This window comes from Acomys minous, assembly GCF_964271855.1.
Source record: "Acomys minous genome assembly, chromosome: 18".
Classification (NCBI taxonomy): Eukaryota; Metazoa; Chordata; class Mammalia; order Rodentia; family Muridae; genus Acomys; species Acomys minous.
This window is the reverse complement of record NC_140501.1, coordinates 37888905-37900616: the sequence shown is the minus strand read 5'-3', so window position 1 is coordinate 37900616 and position 11712 is coordinate 37888905. Positions and strand designations below refer to the sequence as shown.

The 11712-nt window shown below is 36.9% G+C and overlaps 1 pseudogene across 1 annotated transcript; it reads left to right on the top strand.

The window, feature by feature from the left end:
- The first annotated feature begins 6484 nt into the window (after nt 1-6484).
- LOC311589592 (small ribosomal subunit protein uS4-like) lies at nt 6485-8430 on the top strand (annotated as a pseudogene). The gene is made up of 2 exons: nt 6485-6730; nt 8100-8430. The product of its transcript is annotated as a small ribosomal subunit protein uS4-like (transcript).
- Nucleotides 8431-11712: the final 3282 nt, after the last annotated feature.

Here is an 11712-nt window from a genome sequence, read left to right as displayed (position 1 = left end):
CTGTATTTTATAGACAAAATCTCATATTAGCAAACTGTGTACTCAAACATATATTTCTTAATTAACTAAAAATTCTCTTTGAAGGAAGAATTTGAATTACCTTAAATCTAGACTATTTCTAACTTTTGAATCTAGCCATGTTTTCAATGTTCCCTATAATCCAGACACCTTACGTAATTTCCAAAATCATATGGCCTAGATATGCAAATATGTTTTCCTCCTTCCCTATGTGTCAGGACAGGAAACAACAATAAGTGGCAAGAATCCTGATTTGGACAAGACTTTTGTACTCTTTGGGCATTTCTTCCCTCCACAATCCAAAGGAGTATTCAGTTACATGCTTGTAAGCAATCTGGTACTGCACACTTTTTCAATTTAGCATGGTTCTTATGCTACTTAATAACTGAAATTGTCCTACATGGACTGCCTTGAGTACATCTTTGTAGGAGTGAAAAAAAGTTATACATTGTGACATGTTGCTCTTAAATCTAAATACTACAGATTTCATAAGTAGTCAACCATCGATGCTTATTCATTACTTGTCTTCTCTCATATACTAAATGCCACACACAGTTTCCTCTCACTCCTTCTCCTCCTAGTTCCTCCCCTCCCATCACCCCCAGATCTACTTCTCTTGTTTCCTTTCAGATAATGGCAGGCCTCCCAAGGATACCAAACAAACATGGCATATTGTGTTACAATAAGACTAGGCACATCACATCATATTAAGGCAGGACTGGACAACCCAGTAGGAGGAAAAGGATCACCAAAATAGGCAAAAGTGTCAGGGACAGGTCCTGCTCCTTCTGTTGGGTGTCTTGCAGGAACTCTAAGCTACACAGCCATAACATACATGTAGAATATCTAGGTTAGACCCATTTAGCCTCCCTTATTATCAGTTCAGTTTCTTTGAGCTCCTATGGGCCTTGGTTACTTGATTCTGGGTGCCATTTTCTTTGGGTGCCCTTGACCCCTCTGGCTTCTATAATCTGTTTCTTGCTATTCTGGAGGATTCCCTGAGCTCTGCCTCATTTTGCCTGTGGATCTCTGCATCTGCTCCCATCTGTTGGTGGGTAAAGCCTGTCCATGTTCCTTTTATTCATTATTTGCCTCCAATTGTTTGACTAATAATCAGTTTGGGGTTTCATTTGCACATGAATATTTAACTTCTACACAAAAAACAAATTTATTTAAACATGTCTGGTGATTAATCACTATAGATACCTAGTTACTTTATGTTTTATAGGTGTCAGCCAACATCCTTTCATGGATTATAGGAATGTTCATGGGACCTCAGGGTTCCCTGAGAAGCTGTTATCAGTAAAAGTTTGATAGACAAGGAATCATTTTCTTAGTAGTAAGCTGCATATGATTCAATAAATAACCTCCTATCTATGTCCATGCAAGCAATCTTTATTAATTTATTATGTCAAAACAAAGAACAAGGAGGAAGAGGAAGAGGAAGAAGAGAAATAGAAGATAGTGGTGAAGGATGAAGAGGAGGAGAAGAAGAAGGGAGAAAAAGATGTAAATGCCGGGTGTTAGGATGATGTTTAGTAGAAAAAGGATTGAATAAGAGTAATTTTAGGGATAAGCATAAAATTATATCATATACTTTCATGAAATTGTCAAATAATATAAATATGCAATTTTAAAAATGATAATACTAGATCTGTGGATTTTTTTGCTGGTAGATTGCCTTTCTTGTAAATACAAGTGCCCAAAACCAATGTAAACATTTTCAGACATGGTGAAGAGTCATTGTAATCACAGCACAAGGGAGGAGGATACCAACTGAGCAGTGAGGCTTAACATCAGCCCTATTTACCTACTCAGTGAGTTCCACAACAACTATTGAACCTTTCCAAAGTGGGTGGGTGAGACTTTATGTGTGTAGCTTTTGATATACCAGCACTACCAGCCTCACAGTAAATTCCTTGACACTCTGGCTCTTGCAATCTTCCAAACCTTGCTTCTTAAATATTCCCTAAGCTTAAGATGTGGGAGTTGCTTTACATATCCATCTATTGGGAATGGGTTAGACTGCCCTGCATCTTGATTGGTTCTGGGTTTCTGTAATGTTCTCTAAAGTTACACCTATAAAGTCTCACCAGTATGACTGCCTGAACATACACTGCACAAGGATAACAACAATGGACATATTAAATAAAAGGGAAAAATAAGTAGAGTTCATCCATAAAGAAAAAATAGAAACAAACAAACAAGAAAAACAACAACAACAACAAAAAAAACCCTAAAACCTACCAATGAATGCTCAGCACAGAGGAAATACTTTTACTCAGGGAAGATCAAACAAATATCCAGTACCAAATGGTCAGCCCTAAAAAGACACATACAAGTAACATTATAAAGAATGAACACGTTATATTTAGTATACATTATATTTGAATATATATATATATATACACACACACACACATGTAACAACAGTTAGTGAAATAAGATGCCATGACTTTCAAAGAGAGCAAGGAGAGTATATGGGAGGGTTTGGAGGGATGAAAGAGTTCATCAACATATAAATAAATATACACACATATATATACACAAATGACAGAATCATACAAATTCTTTATTCAGAAGTATTTGGAATTCAAATATTGACATATTTAATGGGAAAATAGATTCAACTGGATAAATAATATGCAATAGTTTGCATACCTACTGTTTTATAATCTTTTTTCAAATCTAATAGGATAATCCTATTATTATTTGGACCTATAATTATAAAAATTACTTCTCCCCATATTGCTAAAAATGCACATAGAAAAATAGGAAATTATATACATATTTTGTATCTTTGTCATTTTATTGCTACATTTTTTGTTTTTTCTTTTTTTTTATAATTTATTCACATTACATCCTGATTGTAATCTCCTCACTCTTTTCTTCCTCTTGCCACCTTCCCTCCCTTTACCACTCTGTTTCCCTCCCTTAGGCCTCTGGCACTCCCACCCTTTGAACACAGCCTATCAAGTTTTATCTGGATAGCTCTCATCCCCTTCCTCTGTCTTCACACAGGACCTCTCCTCCAAGGGCAGTGTTTAAATTTCAGGCAGTCCTAGTTCTGCCTGTTCCCCCCCCCACTTCTCCATGTGGGGAGTGAGCTGTCCATTGTCTACATCTGAACAGGGGTCCTAGGTTTTCTGCTTGCAATGTCCTAGGTTGGTGCATCAGTTTGTAGAGGCCCCCCTAGGTCCAGATCTGCCAGCTTTGATTGTCTCCTTGTGGAGCTTCTCACAACTGCCCCCCCAAAACACACATACACTGTGTCCTTCAACCCCCAACTCCTCCATACACCTTGAACCTCTTAGCACAGAGTCTGGCTTCATGTCTCAGTCTCTCTCCAGATCCCCCACTGCGTGGAGTCACTAAGAGGCCATCTATGTTGGCCTAATATCAACTTGTGAGTATTATACTCTGCCTTTCTTTATAGGTCTGGGTTACCTCACTCTGGATGATCATTTCTAGTTCCATCCATTTGCCTGCAAATTTCAAGATTTCCTTGGTTTTGATAGATGAATAGTATTCCATTGTGTAAATGTATCATAGATATTATCTCAGAATAAGGGCTAGAAAAAGGTATTTCAAGCAAATGGACCCAACAAGCAAGCTGGAGTAGCCATTCTAGTACGTAATAAAATAGACATCCAACCAAAACTAATCAAAAGAGATGAGAAGGACACTTCATACTCATCAAAGGAAAAATACACCAAGATGATGTCTCAATTCTGGACATCTATGCCCCAAATGCAGGAGCACCCACATTTGCAAAAGAAACATTACTAAAGCTTAAATTACACATAGAACCGTGGACATTAATGGTGAGAGAATTTGACATCCCACTCTCCCCAATAGACAGATCATTAAGAGAGAAACACAATGGAGGAATAGTGAAAATAATAGACGTCATGAATCAAATGGACCTAATTGATATCCAAAGAACATTTCACCTAAACACAGAAGATTGCACCTTCTTCTAGCACCTCACAGAACCTTCTCCAAAACTGACCATATACGTGGTCACAAAGCAAACATCAACAGATATAAACAACTATTTGCATCTTATCAGACCACCATGGATTAAAGCTGGAACTCAACAACAACAGAAACAACAGAAAACCTACAAACTCATGGAAACTGAATAACTCCCCTGTCAATAACTTCTGTGTAAGAGATGAACTACTGAACAAAAAGATTTTCTAGAAGTCAATGAAAATGAAGGCAAGACATTGCCAAACATATGGGATACAATGAAACCAATGCTAAGAGAAAAGTTCACAGCACTAAGTGCCTTCCTAAAGAAATTGGAGAGATTCCGTACTAGCAACTTAACAGCACACCTGAAAGCTCTAGAACAAAAAGAAGCAGATACACCAAAGAGAGGCAGATGGCTGGAAGTCATCAAACTCAGGGCTGAAATCAATAAATTAAAAACAAAAGAACAATTCAAAGAATCAGTGGAACCAAGAGTTGGTTCTTTGAGAAAATCAACAAGATAGACAAACTATTAGCCAACCTAACTATCAAATCAACAGATTCAGAATTGAAAAGAGGGACATAACAATAGACAATGAGGAAATCAAAAGATCAATAGTTTACTCCAAAAGCCTATATGCAACAAAATGTGAAGATGTAAATGAAATTCACAGTTTTTTTGATAGCTGCCAATTGAATCAAGATAAGGTAAGCAAACTATATAGTCCTATATCTCCAAGGAAATAGAGGCAGTCAGCAAATGTCTCCCAATCAAATAAATTCCCAAGACTAGAAAATTAGTTTTAATAGGTGACAACTGGAGTTGTCATTTTCTGTCAATATAAAAAGTTATGTTTTAAAGATTGCAGTTAAACGATTTTCTTCAGTTAAGTAGAGGCCAGTTTCCTATTATGTCAGGATGAGATTTTTGGTGAAACAATACAATACCAATTCAAAATCAATATAAAATTGTCAGCTGTTAAATATATAGTGCTTATCTAAACTTCCAGTAAACAACATGAAATGCAGGGTGTAATTGTGTACATTGTGAATCTGGAAATAATGAATGGCTGTTTTGGGATTAGACACTAAATTCAGGGCAGAAGTCTTACGTAAAGGGTACTCTGTTAATTACAGGTGACATTTTCAAGACTTAATAAAATGATAAAACTTATAAAATCATTGTTGATAATATACATCACCTCAGAAATTTAGCAGTCCTGATAATAAATGGCATTTATTAGTGTCCATGAGAAAACTTATGTTTCTGACAATGATTTGAATTATAGAAGATATGATGATCACTTGAATTTTTCTGCTCCTATTTTCTTAGCAAGAATAAATGCAGAAAATAATTATGAAGATATTTCCAGTCAGTTTATTGAACTTATTTTGGCCCTCTATCTTTGGCATTTCTAATCAAATTAGGTTTTCAATGTATACTCTTTAAAGATATGTTTATATGAAGGAATTTCTGAGCAATGGTATTGATATTTTCTACAACAACAACAGCAACAAGACAAACAAAAATTCCCAAACAAAAAGAAAATAAGTACTCACTATCAATTAACTGTTGAATCCATGGATTTTTGCATATTTGTATACCATCTGAATAAAATACAGCTAGATTAATTCTGGAATTTCTCTCCATTATAGAGATCTTTGAGTGGATAACAAAATCTCATTACCTCCTGGTTACAATGCTTTAGTGTTGCATATTACATTTAGCCTAGATTTTCAAATTGCTTTCCCAGATAAATGACATCACTTAACTCCAGTTACTCTTTAAACATTTATAGAAATGGGACTATTACAGAAGCTGTGAGACACAGCATACAAAGTAAGATATGTGCGACGACATTTACCAGAGTGATAAATGTTTAGATATTTAGGAAGATTACTGGAACTTCATTTCACCTGCTCCTTCTCTTGGAATTCACTTGACTTACTGGGATGGATTTTCCTCTTTAGATGAAGTTTTCCCTCAAGCATCGTTATATCTTTGTCAATGCCAACCCTAGCTAAGCTCAGGCAAGTTCTGCTTTCAATAATCAGTATAGTGGCCACAATCTTAAGGACTTCACTGCACACATGTTATGATGGACATATATAAAGAGTGGCAAATTATAAGCTGTAGTCATAGAAATAATGACAATGACAGGACATATATTTTTGTGTCTGACCCACCATGTATCATAGTTCTTGAGGGAGATAATTGAGGCTGTATTTGTCAGTCCTTCTCCAAAATTCATTAATTTTCCTGTCATTATTCACTCTCCAGTATGGGTCATTTAAATGACTATAGTGAGATTTTTTTCATTAATTGTGTTTAAGGTATATTTGAACTTTTTACACTATTATTAAATTTGTTTGCATGAAGTGAAGCTTCTAGAAAAGTTATAGTTAAGATACTGTATGGGATAATTGAAGGAACTGAAATTTCTTTCAAGAGTCCAGTTCAACAGTATATTTCGAATAGGTGTGAGTTCGTAGGTGCAGCATGCCTAGAGAAGCCAACAGGCCTGTTGCCAGAAGGTGGGTTTGTCGCAAAACCTATGTGACCCCACAAAGACCCTTTGAGGAGTCGTGTCTCAACCAGGAACTGAAGTTGATCAGAGAGTACAGGCTCCGGAACAAACATGAGGAGTGGAGGATTAAATTTATATTGGCCAAGATCCGCAAGGCTGTCGGGGAGCTGCTGACGCTGGACAAAAAGAACCCGCGGAGACTTTTTGTTTTGTTTTTTGTTTTTTTTTGGTTTGTTTGTTTTAGTCTTTTCTTTTTCTTTTTTTTTTTTTTTACTTTATTAATTTATTCTTGTTACATCTCAATGGTTATCCCATCCCTTGTATCCTCCCATTCTTCCCTCCCTCCCATTTTCTCCTTATTCCCTTCCGCTATGACAGTTCCTGAGGGGGATTACCTCCCCCTGTATATGCTCATAGGGTATCAAGTCTCTTCTTGGTAACCTGCTGTCCTTTCTCTGAGTGCCACCAGGTCTCCCCCTCCAGGGGACATGGTCAAAGGTGAGGCACCAGAGTATGTGAGAAAGTAATATCCCACTCTCCACTCTACTGTGGAGAGTGTTCTGTCCATTGTCTAGATCTGGGTAGGGGTTTAAGTTTTACCGCCTGTATTGTCCTTGGCTGGTGCCTTAGTTTGAGCAGGACCCCTGTGCCCAAATCTGCCTATCATAACGTTCTACTTGTAGTCTTCTAGGACCCTCTGGATCCTTCTATTTTGCCATTCTCCCATGCTTCTCTCATCTAGAGTCCCACTAGAATGTCTTCCCCTCTGTCTCAGTTTCCTGGTAAGTGAAGGCTTTCGTGGGACATGCCCGTTGGGCTAATATGCAGATATAAGTGAGTATATACCATTTGAGTCTTTCTGCTTCTGGGTTAACTCACTCATTATGATCATTTCTAGCTCAATCCATTTATCCACAAATTTCGGGAATTCCTTGTTTTTAATAGCTGAATAGTATTCCATAGTGTATATGTACCACAGTTTCTTTATCCATTCTTCTATTGAGTGACACTTAGGCTGTTTCCATGTTCTGGCTATTATGAATAAGGCTGCTATGAACATGGTTGAGCAAATTTCCTTGTTGTTTGCTGGAGCATCTTCTGGGTATATTCCAAGGAGTGGAATAGCTGGGTCTTGAGGAAGCCCTATTCCCATTTTTCTGAGATAGCACCAGATAGATTTCCAAAGTGGCTGTACTAGTTTGCATTCCCACCAGCAATGAAGGAGTGTTCCTCTCTCCCCACATCCCCGGCCGCATGTGGTGTCGCTTGAATTTTTGATCTTAGCCATTCTGATGGGTGTAAGATGGAATCTCAGAGTTGTTTTGATTTGCATTTCCCTGATGACTAAGGAGGTTGAGCATTTCTTTAAGTGTTTCTCAGCCATTTGATATTCCTCTGTTGAGAATTCTCTGTTTAGTTCCAAGCCCCATTTCTCAATTGGGTTATTTGATTTGGTGGTGTTTAATTTCTTGAGTTCTTTATATATTTTGGATATGAGACCTTTGTCAGGTGTAGGGTTGGTGAAGATCTTTTCCCAGTTTGTAGGCTGTCGCTTTGTTCTCTTGACAGTGTCTCCTGCCTCAATGCTTTCTGAAGTGAATTGTTCGTATTGAGGTGTTGGATGAGGGCAAGATGAAACTGTATTGCATCTTGGGCTTAAAAATTAAGGATTTCTTGGATTGGCGGCTGCAAACCCAGGTCTTTAAACTGGGTTTAGGCAAATCTACTCACCTTAACCTTCATGCTTAAAAGCCAGCATTGCATCAAGGGCCACAAGCAGGTGTTGGATATACCATCTAACATTGTCCACCTGGACTCCCAGAAGCACATTGACTTCTCCCTCCTTTCTCTGGCCAATGAACAGGAAGAATGCCAAGAAAAGCCAGGGTGGTGCTGGAGCTGGTGATAATGAAGAAGAGGAGTAAATTCCTTCCTTCCGGGATTAGAGGACAGTCTAGTTTTCCAGTTGCCTACTACAAGTACACTTGGGGAAAAAAAAAACTAACAGGTACCAACCTATACTTGGATAGAGATTTGGTCATCGATGGTATTTAAATGTTACTTGTTTTATGAAACAATTCTAGGCATTCAACTAAATAGTTTTAGTCACATCATCAATATGATCTTAATGTAAGTATGTAGAAATTTAAAAATCTCAGTACAGTAAAAGTAATATTTGACTGCTTACAACTTTTAAAGTAAATTGCAATTATAAGTGGAAAAATGTACTTTCTCAAAAATTCTAAAGCCCTTGTGACACTTTTATAATTAACTCCAGTTTGTTTGTTGTCTACAATTCTCATAACCTATATATGTATTAGTGTTTGGTCATCCTTTTGTACAGTATAAATTCAAACATATTCCTAAAAGAAACATATCTTCATTTCACTTAACATTTGTTTGTTTGTTTACAGTTAATTTAAATATGTCTTCTATAGCTTAAAAAGTAGCTTCTTCAAAATGTTTATATTTAAGGGAGAAACAAAACCATCATATTAAACATGATACATCAAAGGATTTTTTAGTCTTTCATAACTAAGAAAATACAGACAGTTATTTGTTAAAAATGCATGGTAAATTACTTTCTATTTTTTTCTTCACCACTGTTTTGTGTGTGTCTGTGTGTGTGTGTGTGTGTGTGTGTGTGTGTGTGTGTGTTTCTTGCTTATATAGGCTGTTGTTCTAGAGGCAAAACATAATGTTATTTATTTAGGCATAGATAAATTTCAGAATTCATTCTTATCTTTGGTTTAGCTATATCTATTCTTTTTCTGTGATCTTATGATGAGAAGAGTAAAGTGAACTCATCGCTGAAAAAAACTGTCACCTAGATCTGGTGGACATAAAAAGAGTAACAACAAGAGCTTGTATTGTTGGTGGGCCTTTGCAGACTCCCTGACCAACATCTCATTAATATAAATCCTATACCTGCTCTTGGGATTTTTGCTGCCGTATCTCGTTACCTAAACACTTACTAGTGCCGGTGACCATACTCCAGTCATGAGTTTTTGACACAATTAGCATACTAGGCATGAGATATCCCCTTGAGAATAAGGTCTCAAAGCCAATTACGGAGCAGCTACAGCCTATTACAGCCACGCCTCCTATTGTGTCAGTGGACAGTATGTGCCTTCATTCTCCATGCCATGCAGTATAGAGTTAGTACTATGAAAGCATGCTAGCAGAGAGGAAGCTTCCAGCTTAGCTCCTGCTTCATTTTTCTGTATCTTGCAACCACCATGGACAGTATTTTCATCAATAGTGACTTATCACCTGGTTCTGGTGGACAATCAAGAGAAATGGAAAAATCCTAGATTGTGTTTTGGGGCAAGTATAGACTCCCATGCCAACAAGTCATAAGTCTGTGTCCCATATCCATGGCTAGAATTTCTGTATAATAAACAACAACTCCAAGAGAACCAGTATCCATGTAAACTTCCTCCTTTCTTTTTTTTATATAATTTATATTTTTATAATTGATTGCAAGGTAATAAGTGCGCATATGCCTTTTTAAGACACCCTTCATTTTGGTTCACTCTCTGTTTTTACTCCCTAGTCTGTCTCATTATTTTACCCCTACTCCTGCTAAACTTTTCAAACTCAGTAAGCCTGCTCTTGAATTTAATATCATTTATGCCTATTGTTCTCCCTCCCTTAAACCAAGCCCTCTCCCTACTTAATGAACCTTTCCTAGTTTCCTTGGATTCTACTGACATTCTATGTTAAACATGTATCTTTAAGTTTGCATGGCTGTGGTACACATGGGAGAGCATATAGTGTTTGTTTATCTTTCTTGTCCTAGGCTTTGTATTCACTACTTCAGATACTCTTTTTTTTCTTTTTCTTTTTCTTGCCAAAAATGCCAAAACCTACGGAGATGAAAAGATAGCATGTTCAAGAAATGATGCTGGGGAAAGTGTGTTTCTACATGTAAGAAAACCAAATAAGGAGTAGATCAAATATTCTAATATAAACCTGAAATTTCTTCAGAAAAAAAAAGTAAGGAATATGCTACATTATTTGCGCATAGGCAAAGATTTTCAAAATAAGACTCCACTCATGAAATAAAGTCAATAATTGACAAACGATATGCCTGTACAGTGAAAGAAAATGCCAATTTCCTGAAAGGCAGCTACAGATGAAAAAAATTGCCACTGCTATGTATCAATTTCCTCTGAAATAACTCTGTAGGTCACAGATGGAAGCTCTGCAAGAGATAGGGTATGCAAACCAAGGCAACATTGTATCCTGCACAGAAGCTGATTAACCATAGGAAGTAAACAACTCACTAGCTTTTCTATGAATGAAAATATGAAAATTTCAACCTCTCACAGTAATGGATAGAACTACAAAGAAATGAAAGCACTTTCTTTTTAAAATTATTTTATTTTTGTACATATACATTTATATTATTACACATATATACAGTAGATTTCCTATGGCAAGAAGAACCATGACACAATCAGGAATTATATAAATGTTACATTCATAGTGTTTTGGCTATTTGTATTTGACAGCCTTGAAGAAGACATCTTTCCTATCTTGGTGTGCTAAATTTCTGAATGTAAATCAGTCTCCATCACATATTTCATTATCAACTTAGAACACCTATCTAGACTTAAAAACATCTTAACCCTTAAACAATTAAACTTCATTGTAAAACTAAGCTACCTGGTCTTCAACTTACTCAGAGACTTGAGAAGGAGGAAACTCAATTATCTGAGTACATTGAGAGTGCAGGTTAATAGCTTCCCAAATGAAAAGATGACAGAGACACTTTTCTACCTGAATAATCACTCAAAACTCTCTATAACATTGGAGCATCTTATTCAGCCTTCTGGTCTAATATATCTGACAGACATATTTGTGAGGCAGGAACTATTGAGGACTTGCTTACCCTGTCTTGGCAGAGTTTGGCCGTTGACTCAGCGGGCATCAAAGCCTCCCCTTCTTTTTAGGCAGAATTCTGTCTGCAGTAGAAATGAGGACCTTTTGTCCAGTGGCCAGTTTGCCACATTTTGAGCCATATCCATAAGGAGGTTCTTTTTTATTAAGTCTCTGTCAATGAATTTAGAATTCTCTAGGGGAACTTGGCTGCTTAGAAAGTGGGAAGACAATCCTGCCTCTTCCCCTCCATTGCTGTAATTTCAGAATTAGCTACCATGCTAGAAGGAGGATGAATGTCATA